Here is a 12,671-nt window from a genome sequence, read left to right as displayed (position 1 = left end):
GACTCTGTGGCCCACGGTGAGGCGGCGGGATGATGCTCTGCGGGGCCGGTGCTGGCTCACCACCTTCGACTCACAAGGTTAGAACTAATCGCTGGTCCATGGCATCGGGTGAGCCCTCTTTCATCCATTTTTTTCCTGCTTTGTACATCACAAACCTTAATCCTGTGTTTATTTTTTCCTAGTTACTTGTATTTTCTTCCAGCTCTTCGTACATAATGATGTTTTTACTGTGGTGTTCGGGGATTCGTTTCAGCTATGATCAGATATAATTCAAATGCAGTTTTCGTCAATATGGCAAAACACCGAAGGCACGTACGTCACAACCTATTTGCTGATTCATACTAAACTTCCAAGTCGTTTTTTCCCTTGTTTCGACAGACACTTGTGTATTAGTCCTCATGTCTTTGGACACAACATGTTTAACTCTTCAATCCAGTAATTCGTCCAAATGTTATTATCAAAGTGTTATGCGCTCCACATGAATGTCCCACACTACCCATATTTGGGTGACAATACATGCCTGGCCTCCATCTTACTCGTGTGTCTTTGACTGAGACGGCCTTGTACTGTACACTCCTATAGAAGCTGGCTTGTTAATGGAGATGTCCCCATCTTCTTATCTTCCACAAGACCCACAGCTCGGGACAACGGTATAGGGTGCAGGTGACCTGAACAACAAACCCCCCGTCCTAGGTGGCATCGTCTGCGGGCCGTTGACCAATATGCCTCGATCACGCAGTCCTAACAAGAGCTTAATATGGCACTTTGACCCTTATAATGAAAAGTCTTATTTCCAATTAAGTTCATATTTGGAGACCTCACAGGAGGACTATAGATTGCGGCTCGTCAGTGGTGTGGACCTGAGCCCGAGAGTATCCATGTGACAGAGAGGTCCTGTAATATGGACCTGGCTATGAAGCTCTACCAGTGAACCCGTTACCTGAGCTCACATAACACAGCAAGCAACATGCACCAACGTCAACAAATATTAACACAAACACCAGGAGTAGACAGTGTGTGTAGGTAGGTGTGTGTGTGTGTGTGTAGGTGTGTGTGTGTGTGTGTGTGTGTGTAGGTGTGTGTGTGTGTGTGTGTGTGTGTGTGTGTGTGTGTGTGTGTGTGTGTGTGTGTGTGTGTGTGTGTGTGTGTGTGTGTGTGTGTGTGTGTGTAGGTGTGTGTGTGTGTGTGTGTGTAGGTGTGTGTGTGTGTGTGTGGTGTGTGTGTGTGTGTGTGGTAGGTGTGTGTGTGTGTGTGTGTGTGTGTGTGTGTGTGTGTGTGTGTAGGTGTGGTGTGTGTGTGTAATAATAATAATAATAATAATAATAATAATAATAATAATAATAATAATAATAATAATAATAATAATAATAATAATAATAATAATAATAATAATAATAATAATAATAATAATAATAATAATGATAATAATAATAATAATAATTAACGGTTTATTGAAAGAGCATAGCAGCCAGAAGGCTGAAAATATAGTTACATTATTGGGGAATGGGTTTCGATTTACATATAATATACAAGTAACATAAGTAATACAAATAAGATATATAATAACTAGAAGGGGAAAAGCTCAAACTACAGGGCATTTCAACATAGTGACAGTGCAAGAAGTAGGATTTACTGGGAGTGAATACACTTGTTTATTACAAGTTATTGATAATTTTTACAATAGTTGGGACTGGGCTGTTCTTATAGCGATCAGTTCGTGTACGTATGGGCTGGATGCGGTTGTGGTGTCAAACAGCAATTCACGGGCTAGGGATCTCAGGTGGTAGTAGGAGCCGGTGTCGAGGATGGTGCAGAAGCTTCCTACCAAATTTGCAGATGAGGTAGTGGTGATGGTCAGTGAGAGTCGAAAGAGTCAGTGTGTTGAGCGCTTCTTGATATGTGGAGTAGGAAGGGAAGAGAATAATCTTGCATGCCTTCTTTTGCACTTTTTCTAGGTGTTTACTTTGTGTGGCACTTAGGGAGGAAGACCAGGTAGGGGAGGCATAGGTGAGCTTGGGAAGTATGAATGTTGAGTAAACACTGAGGAGCTCGGGTGCAGGAACTCCGAGGGACTTGAGTCGGCGGAGGAGGTGGAGACGGAAACTGGAGGATTTGACAACTTCACTGACGTGTGGTTTCCAATTTAGTTTGTTGTCTATGGTGTGTGTGTGTGTGTGTGTGTGTGTATGTGTGTGTGTGTGTAGGTAGTTGTGTGTGTAGGTAGTTGTGTGTGTAGGTAGGTGTGTGTGTGTATGTGTGTGTGTGTGTGTGTGTGTGTAGGTAGTTGTGTATGTAGGTAGTTGTGTGTGTAGGTAGGTGTGTGTGTGTATGTGTGTGTAGGCAGGTGTGTGTGTGTAGGAGTGTGTGTGTGTGTGTGTAGGTAGGTGTGTGTGTGTGTTTTACACTGAGGGTAATGTGATGCGTCTCAACACTTAGATAGTGTTGAGGTGCACTGCTCTGCTTTTTATCTCCAGCTTTCAGATATTGCCGATGGCTAGGGCTTGTGGTGAACGGGAAAGCAGCTCCGCATCAGTCTTCTCCTGCCAGTACACAGCCTCTCCAGTGCCAAGACTCCTACTGAGCCTCCTCGTGGCAGCACACGGTAACTGGGTGTCTAGAGACTCCAGGCTAATACAGTAGGGGATCTCGGAGCAACAGGGGGGGGCCCCAGAGGTGCGGTGTGCAGGCCCACCGGCGTGTGGATATACCCTGGTACCCACCAGCCCCTGTCCCACTGTCTTGTGGGTTAGCTGATAAAGTACTAGACTACGGGAGTCAACCCCTAACGAAAGAACTGTGTTTGGAGTCACGCAATAGGCGAAGCACAATAAACCGCGTTCTCGGCAGACTACTGCGACCCCGTTCAGCAGTCGGTCGTCATGGGTCTCTTATGCCACCAACAGTTGCTGGGGGAGGCCAAGGTAGTGGGAGTGGTGTTTGCGCTCCATCATCCCCACTCAAAATCCACTCATTGCGCAAGCCCTTTGCTCCAATCCCCCTCATCATCTCATCATCATTTTGAAAAGACCTACGACGATGGGAACGAGTGGGGGGCACAGGTCAAGGATGTGACTGGAAGTGTTTAGCTCCGACCTACAGGTAGGCGGTGGTGGAGTGATGGTCGCTGAGACATGGGACAGGGCAGTGTGTCTCTTCGGCAGCTTCCATCATGACAAGCAAATCCCGACTGCTTCCTAACGGAGGGACCTAGAAAAGGTGGTCCTAAGCAAATGCTGTCTGACTTGTTCGGGCAGCCCGCTGCAGCCGTCGAGTCATCCCATAATGCAGTTGGAACAATCAAAATGATCATATTAAGAAAGAACTAAATATTGCTACCTGGAATGTCAGAACCTTATTGGACGTAGGGGAGATAGAAAGACCAAGGAGAAGAACTGCCCTGGTCGCAAATGAGCTCAAGAGATATAACATAGATATTGCTGCTCTTGGTGAAACCCGACTGAGTGGGGAGGACTCTCTGACGGAAGTGAGGGAGGACTACACCTTTTTCTGGAGGGGGCTCCCAGAAGACACGCGCCGTGACTATGGGGTGGGTTTCGCTGTCAAAACATCACTCCTTCGCAACATCCCTGTGATGCCTGTTGGGGTAAACGAAACACTCATGACATAGCGCATCCCTCTGGTCAAAGGTCACTATGTTACCATCTTCAGCGCTTATGCACCCACCCTTGATGCTAATGAAGAAACAAAAGACCGCTTCTATAGTATATTGGAAAGTGCTCTTGTAGAAGTACCACCAACTGACAAAATTTGAGAGTTGGCTCAAACTATGGAACATGGGACAAAGTTCTGGGCAAGCATGGTGTAAACACCTTTAGTTATGGACGTTCAGGTGACGGGCAAGTCGAGGGGAATGATTGAAACCCGTCTTTTGACGCATTCAATATTTATTGATGTGGTCAAAACCTACAGACAACAAGGCGTTCATTAGTATTACATGGTGATCTATCTTATACATAATTAGTTAGTCTCACACAATTTATCTTAATTATAATAGATTATTGAGCATAATGACATGATACAAAGTTCATAACTATTAATCTTAGCTACACTTCATTCCGCGTTGTCTTATTGCTACAGATAAGGCAGAAACGAGTGGGCATAATTAGTCAACAATATTTCAGTACTTTGGCTGAACTTACAAGTACGGGTCAATGAGAACCAGTATGATGTTCCAAGGGAAGATAGTAGTGTGTAAATTGTTTCAGTACAAAACTCGGCCAGGATTGGGAGTTGTTGTTCACCACTGCTAGCAGAGTGTTGATCCTCACAACATCACTTGAGGGGGCAGTCTCCTAGAGTCCAGGAGGCCACGCCGCCTTTTAAGCCATACATTTAACAGAATCAGGACCTCTTCTACGTACACACAGCCCACCCACTAATCTTTGTTGGGGTAAGGCAACAAAACGTCAGCACTGACACCAGTGCTGACGCCAGTGGTGATAACACTCCCAGCGATGCCAGCACTTACGCCAGTGGCGATGACACTCCCCTGTGGTAAACACCGCCCCCCCCCCCAACCGCCACATCTGTCGAGAAAACAGGTCACGTGGTTGGGGGGGGGGATCACTTGAGAGGGCGACCTGTGTCATGAGAGCCATTCCACCCTCTCAGCGCTCACGCCAGTGGTGATGACACTCCCGGTGGTAAACACCGCCCCCCCCCCCAGCCACAACATCTGGCGTGGTAACAGGCCGCATGTAGGGGAGGGAGGCACGTGGTCTCAGGCTGAGATCTAATATTTTGTTTGGGTAAGGCAGCAAACGTCAGCACTGTGTTACGAACCCCGCCATCTATTGTCATGATCTACCTACCCAGCACTACGAACCACGCCATCTATTGTCATGATCTACCTACCCAGCACCATGAGCAACGCCATCTAGGGACGAAACCCGAGTATGACTAGTCTTAGTTACCACTCCCGGGTTTCCCTTCTCCATATCCTGGTTGTTGGGTCAGCTCCTCCAAGTCTTCCTCATCAGCTCCAGATCGAGGAAAGTTCAGTTCACTCTGGGAAGTGACCACACTAGGATCACTTATCCTGGAAACCTATGGCACAGTGACTACCTACCATCTTCTTCAATACTCAGCCTTACTCGGCAGCCATCTCAGCACTGCACTTGAGTATTTTGTAATCTTGTATTGCCTCCCCACGTCCACTTGCTTCCTAATGTTGTATAAATATGTATATACTGCTAAGCCAATGTTGTGTATGTTTAGGTTAAGTATGGTTAAGGGTAATTTATACGAAGCTTTATATTTTGTTAAGGAATTTATGGTACTTTATTATACACAACGAAAACTCGCATCCTTTGTCTACCCTTTTATAGTCAGATTGTCTTTGTTTTTTTTTTTGTTGCCTGTTGGGATCTGGGTAGACTTTTAACTATATTCTAAATCCCCAACTCTTAACAAATGGCGACCGTGACAGGAACGACCTTAAGTGCCATATTTCTTCCCCCCTTGTTACTCCTTGTTAATTATTCCTCCCAGTCACTTCTGTTCACAATTGCTTTACGGTGGTTTAAAGTTCCCTTCATATATTGGTATTATCGTACAGTAAGAGTGACAGACGTAGGATATTAGGTTCCAAGTGTCATAAGGCTTACCTGTTATTACATGTGGCAGTCGTGTAGTAAGTCTTATCGAGTGTAGGGAAGAATCCGGATCTGTTTAATGCCGTACCCTCGCTCCAGAGTAGGCTGTTCCATAGTCACTAGTTTAGGGTGAAGTGATATCTTGGGATGCCCAGCTCTACCAGGACCCCATAATTATAAAGCCTCAATAATTGTTCTTCTCATTATCTCATTCGGGGTCAATAATAAAGTAACTCAAGGGTTGTTAATCCGGATCTTTATATTAATGCCGTAATACGCCCTTCCTGTTTCAAGTATCTAAGGGTTGTTAATCCGGATCTGTATATTAATGCCGTAATACGCCCTTCCTGTTTCAAGTATCTAAGGGTTGTTAATCCGGATCTTTATATTAATGCCGTAATACGCCCTTCCTCTTCCAAGTCTCTTATCCTTATCTAAGGATCTTATCAGAAGAACAATAGTCATAAGTGTAATTTCCCTAGGTATAACTTGGTTAGTTTCCGAGACTTTCTGGTTATCCACTGCCGTGATATTTTCTGGGGTAATCCACTTATCTTATCTTTTTGACCATTAATTAATTTATCTAGTTTTCTTAACAATGGCCACCTCAGGTTTTGATCTCCAGGATTTTATTGAAAATCCTTCCGTAGCTAAATTACGTGTTAATATCCTGAAGAAAGAATGGAAAGAAATAGCCAACTATTACAATATCCCATATTCACAGCAACTGATTAAGGAAATGTTAAACAATCATGTAATTGAAATGTTGGTCCAACAAGAAGTTTTAAAAGAATCCGCTGTTGACCGATTAACGCCCATGTCCAAGAAACTTCAACCACTATCCACCACCCCTCCTCACTCAGAAGTTGCCTCAGGTCTGGCTAGCCCTCAAGAAAAAGCACAAAGAGTAGACGCCTTAGAACTAGAACGAGCTAGGTTCGAGTTCCAAATCAAAATGAAAGAACTCGAGTTGGAACAGGCCAAGTTGGAGCAGGAGGAAAAGTTGGAACAGGCCAAGTTGGAACAGGCCAAGTTGGAGTACAAGTTGGAGCATGAGGAAAAGTTGGAACAGGCCAAGTTGGAACAGGCCAAGTTGGAGTACAAGTTGGGGCATGAGGAAAAGTTGGAACAGGCCAAGTTGGAGTATGAGTTGGAGCATGAGGGAAGGTTGGAACAGGCCAAGTTGGAGCAGGAGGTTAGACTGAAAGAACTACAGGTGAGAGAGACAGAAGTCACCTTAACATCGGAGTTTAAATCAAAAGAAGTGACATTAAAAGAGAAACTAGCTGCTTTTAACCCTGCTAATGCTTCTTCCCTTGTTTCCGAGGACCAGTGGGTGTCGGTGTTAGTTCCTAAATTATGTGGTAAGGCTCGTAGAGTTTATAACTGTTTAGACCAGACTGATGACTATGATAATGTAAAAAAGAATATCCTCACCTCTTATGCTATCACGCCAGATGGATACCGGCAGAAGTTTCGTAAACTAACCAAACCATTTTCACACACCTTTGTTGAGTTTGCTCAAGAAAAGCTTAGGTTTTTTAAGAAGTGGTTAGAGGCTACAGAGACCTCCGAATATCAGGATTTGTTAAACTTGGTCGTCCTGGAGGAGTGGAAGAGCAAGATACCATTTCACATCTTGAAGCATGTGGAGGAGCGTGGAGAGGTTAATTTAGGGCGTGCGGCTGAGCTGGCTGATGCCTACGCTTTCCTGGTGGAGTAACTGGGCAGTAGGGAACGTGGTACTTTCCGGCATGTTAGGTCCTCCTCTGATGATAACCTTGGGGGCGTGAGTGGTAGGTTGAAAGGTCCCACACCTACCCCCCCTGATGCAACCAAGTTTTATTGTTCTTACTGTAAAAAAACAGGTCATACGATCCAGTCTTGTAAAAACCCAAAGTGTCGAACTTCTAAAAGTAGTTCCCTGGATCCCAAATTCAAACCAATAGCAACCACCAATGTGGAAAGGATCCCGAACGAACAGAGATTCCTAAGAATACATGCACATCCTAACGGTCCTTATGGGAGTACAGCCAAACCTAAAACTATCTGTACTTATGGCATTAGCCATGTGGTGAAATCAGCGCCATTGTCGAGGCCTGACTCCACCTAAAAGTCACGAACATTACTCCTATACACACCCACAACAAGCCTGGTATCTTTACTCAACTAGTAACAGATACCCATCAGATGATTCTATAACAGCCAATCCATCTTCCAATCTCTGTGTCTACTGTACTTGACAATCCCCATCAAAAAAAAATCAAAGAAAAAAAAATCACAAACACCTACACACTCACAAACATTCCACAACTCACATGGCAAACAACGTACTCACTTACCAGTTGTACTTCTCAATTGCAACACAAGTATGCAAAACATCACTCTTCACCATGCACGTCAACAATCAATGCCTGCCAGTCAAAGTCTACAGCCCTTTAAAGAAATCTCTTAACACTGATGCTCATCTCTCACATAACTAGCAAGAGAAGCATTCCACACTCGTCTTTTCTACACTTCCTTGTCCCTCAGGCCATGCACCTGATGAAGCAACTGGTGGTGAAACCCGGGTGTCATTCCTGAGAATGAACATGTCTCCACCCTCATACTTTTCAAGTCTACACATCAACTTACTGGACACAGGTTCTGAGCTGACTGCCCTGAATTGTTCTCTTGTGACGGCCATCATACCTGGAGGTCCCAACTACTCACTGTACTCTAACAAATCAAATTAAAAAAAAAAGAATCAGACATTTCCATTATTAAGTCACTCTCACAAAAATAAAGTGGTAATACTGTAATACTTTACGAGACTGTCCCCACGCCATCTATTTTCATGATCTACCTACCCAGCACCACGAGCAACGCCATCTAGGAACGAAACCCGAGTATGACTAGTCTTAGTTACCACTCCGGGGTTTCCCTTCTCCATATCCTGGTTGTTGGGTCAGCTCCTCCAAGTCTTCCTCATCAGCTCCAGATTGAGGAAAGTTCAGTTCACTCTGGGAAGTGACCACACTAGGATCACTTATCCTGGAAACCTATGGCACAGTGACTACCTACCATCTTCTTCAATACTCAGCCTTACTCGGCAGCCATCTCAGCACTGCACTTGAGTATTTTGTAATCATATATTGCCTCCCCACGTCCACTTGCTTCAGAATGTTGTATAAATACGTATATACTGTTAAGCCAATGTTGCGTATGTTTAGGTTAAGTATGGTTAAGGGTAATGTATAAGAAGCTGAATATTTTGTTAAGGAATTTATGGTACTTTATTATACACAACAAAAACTCTCATCCTTTGTCTACCCTTTTATAGTCCGATTGTCTTTGTTTTTTTTGTTGTTGTTGCCTGTTGGGATCTGGGTAGACTTTTAACTATATTCTAAATCCTCAACTCGTAACAACTGACATCAGCGGCGATAACACTCCCGGCGTTGGGCAATTGCCCAAGATTTACTGCATGGCGTGTTGAAGAAGGCCTACACGGGTCACTGGCCTTCGGAACTCCCCAGATACTGTTTGCACACGCACCTGGCATACCAGACCATCAGCTCCTGGGACCACTGCCGTGACCCTGCCCAATGGCCATTTGTTTGGATTAAGATTTTCTCCAGTGACGAGGACGAGGTCACGTTCCTGGAGATTTCGGGTTGGTTCTTTTGCGGGGTAGTGGAAGGTACTTCCTCCCAGTGTTTCCAGAAGCGGTCTACTAGGAACTGCACGTGCCGCCACCGTCGTTGATATGAGTCCTTCAGAAGACATCCTCCTAGTTACAGATCAGCGTGTGGGCCACTGTGGAGGATGTGGGCTGGTATAAGCACTTCCAGGTCTCTCACGTCGCTCGAGGCAGGTGTGATGGGTCGACTACTTATGATCACTTCCACTTCACAAAATAGCGTCTGCAGTCGATATTCATCCACGACTTCGGTCCCCACAATTGCTCTGAGAACCTTTCTGACTGTTCGGATTTGCCGTTCCCAGACTCCTCCCATGTGTGAAGCCGCTGGAGGGTTGAATATCCATTCTATATTCTTTCTTCTGAAAGTGTCTGTGAATACGTTCATCATTCCTCCAACTAAGCACTGCCGCACGTAGTCCCTTGCAAGCCCCGACCATGTTGGTGCCATTGTCTGAACGAATACGTTTCGGAATCTTACCCTTTCTGGCGATGAAGCGGACAGTAGCGTTTAGGAGTGCATCTGTATCTAGAGACTCCAACACCTCCAGGTGCACTGCACGAGTAGCTAGGCAGGTGAATATGCAGCCATGTCTCTTGGTACTCTTTCGTCCTTGTCTTACTGTGAACGGGCCAGAGCAATCAGTGTCCGTGTAAGTAAAGGGACGACACTAGTGCTGACGCCAGCGGTGATAACACTCCCGGCGATGCCAGAACTTACGCCAGTAGCGATGACACTCCCAGTGGTAAACACCCCCCCAACCCCCCAACCGCCACATCTGTCGAGGTAACAGGTCGCGTGGTAGGGGGGGGGGGGATCACTAGAGAGGGCGATCTGTGTCATGAGAGCCACGCCACCCTCTCAGCGCTCACGTCAGTGGTGATGACACTCCTGGTGGTAAACACCGCCCCCCCGCAGCCACCACAACTGGCATGGTAACAGGCCGCGTGTAGGGGAGGGAGGCACGTGGTCGCAGGCCGAGATCTACGGCAGCAAACGTCAGCACTGACACCAATGATAATAAGCCAGCGGCGATAACACATGGAGTAGAGAAGATGAACAACAACGGACTCCGACTCCATACACTGTGCTCAGAATACAATCTTACGATCACTAACACCTGGTTCAAGATGAAAATCAAATACAAGATCTCATGGAAACATCCTTGATCAAACCACTGGCACCTCCTTGACTATGTTATTAGTAGCCAAGATGACCTAAAGGAGGTGCAAATCACAAGAGCCATGAGGGGTGCAGACTGTGGCACGAGCCATAGGCTAATAAGATCCAGGATTCGCATGATAATTCGGCCCCAACACCTGAGGCAAGCCCCCAGTTTTAAACTTAACATCAAAACCCTCAGTAATCCTGAAACCTCTAACTCATTATAAAACAAGATCACCGAAAAACTCCCAGCCCATGAAATTATGGAACTTGGCACTCTGAAAGATGGATGGAAAGAGTTGAAGACTGCAATGAGTGAAGCTGTAATGGAAACACTTGGCTTTTGAAAAAGTCGACATCAGGACTGGTTTGATGAGAACTCACCTACCATCCATGATCCTCTCAAAACCCAAAAAATAGCCCACGAAGCAGTGCTATCAAATCCTCAATCACGAACACTGAGGGACAGGGTAACCAGCATCAGGTCAGAAACACAAATACTTTTAAGAAGCATGGAAAACGACTGGTGGATAAAAAAAGCACAAGAAATTCAAGCCTTTGCTGATGTCAATAACACACACACGGCTTCTATGAGGCAGTTAAGTCCATTTATGGCCAGTAAGATCCTTAGATGGCACCACACTCTACATAGGCATTAATTGATTGCAGTAAGATGGGCTGAGCACTTCAGCACACTTCTAAATCAAATTAATCTAATGACACCTACAGCACCCATGCCGACCCTGCACCTCCTGGATGAAGCCCCACTCCTACAAGAAGTAGAAACTATAATATGAAGGCTCAGCAACAACAAGAGCGCTGGACCTGACGGCAATCCTGCTGAAATCTACAAATATGAAGGTCCCCATCTGACTGAACGCCTCCATAGAAGGATGCAAACATCATAACAATCTATAAGAAATAAAGGTGACAAATCAATCTGTGGTTACAGCAGGGTCATCTCCCTCCTTGCAGTTGCTGGCAAGATCCTGGCAAAAGTCATGTTATCAAGACTTATCCAACACCTAACGGAGAACACTCTTCCTGAATCCCAATATGGATTCAGGAAGGATCGCAGTACAATAGACATGATCTTCGCAGCTAGGCAAATTCAAGAAAAGAGTCGAGAGAAAAATATAGACACCACCTTCATTGACCTCTCCAAAGTAAACAGAGAACTCTTGTGGACTGTGTAGGCGAGGGTCGGTGTACCACCAAGATTTTTAAACATCCTCCGCCAGATGCATGATGGAATGTAAGCCCGGGTACTTGTGGGTGGTGTGTAGTCAGGACCATTTTGTGTTCAAATGGGCGTAAGACAGGGCCGTATGCTGGCACCTGTTTTGTTTAACATGTTTTTGCTGGCTGAAGCACAACTCTCACACAATGCCCTGGGGCCTGATGCAGGTGTGGGCATACGGTACTGTCTTGACGGTAGCCTTTTTAATATTAGACGTTTGGAAGCTTACACAAAGACCTTAACAACTCAGGTCATAGAACTACAGTATGCAGATGACTGTGCAATAATGACACATAACAGAGACTCTATGCAACATGCACTGGACGTGATCTCGTGTAGTTACAGCCCGCTTGGTTTCCAAATTAACACCCAGAAGTCTGATATTTTTGTCCAGCCCATTTTTTCACCAATAGAAGCACCACAATTCTACATTAATGGAGATCCTATCAAAATAGTAAACCAGTTTAAGTACCTTGGTAGCACTCTCACATCCAGTTGCTCATTGGATATGGAAATTCAAACCAGAATCAATTTAGCCTCAGCTGCATTTGGACGTCTGAGAACAAGAGTCTTTATCGACAATGACCTCAAATATGGAACGAAGACTACAGTTTATCTAATATACTATAGCGCTATCCGAATGTCTGTCTGTCTGTCTGTTTGTCTGTCTGTACAGCCGAAACGGCACAATCGTTTTTCATCAAACTTGGTGGAAAAATCGCAAAAAATTCGTAGAGTGGAACAAACCTGGTTCCATGTCGATGGTTTCTTTAGGAAGGCATTAGTTAACAATTTTATTTACGATGGAAAACTATGCAAGTTTACGGACTTCGGGCACCCTAATTAACCATGCAAGTCTACGGACTTGGCACACCCCCATTCGCTGTACACTGTCACGAGCGTTCAAACTCTCACAAGGGCACGAACGTACCCGCGATCACTTGTCTAATATACTATAGCGCTATCCGA

The sequence above is a fragment of the Homarus americanus genome, unplaced genomic scaffold, assembly GCF_018991925.1.
Source record: "Homarus americanus isolate GMGI-L3 unplaced genomic scaffold, GMGI_Hamer_2.0 scaffold30535, whole genome shotgun sequence".
Taxonomy (NCBI): domain Eukaryota; kingdom Metazoa; phylum Arthropoda; class Malacostraca; order Decapoda; family Nephropidae; genus Homarus; species Homarus americanus.
This window is presented reverse-complemented; position numbering follows the sequence as displayed.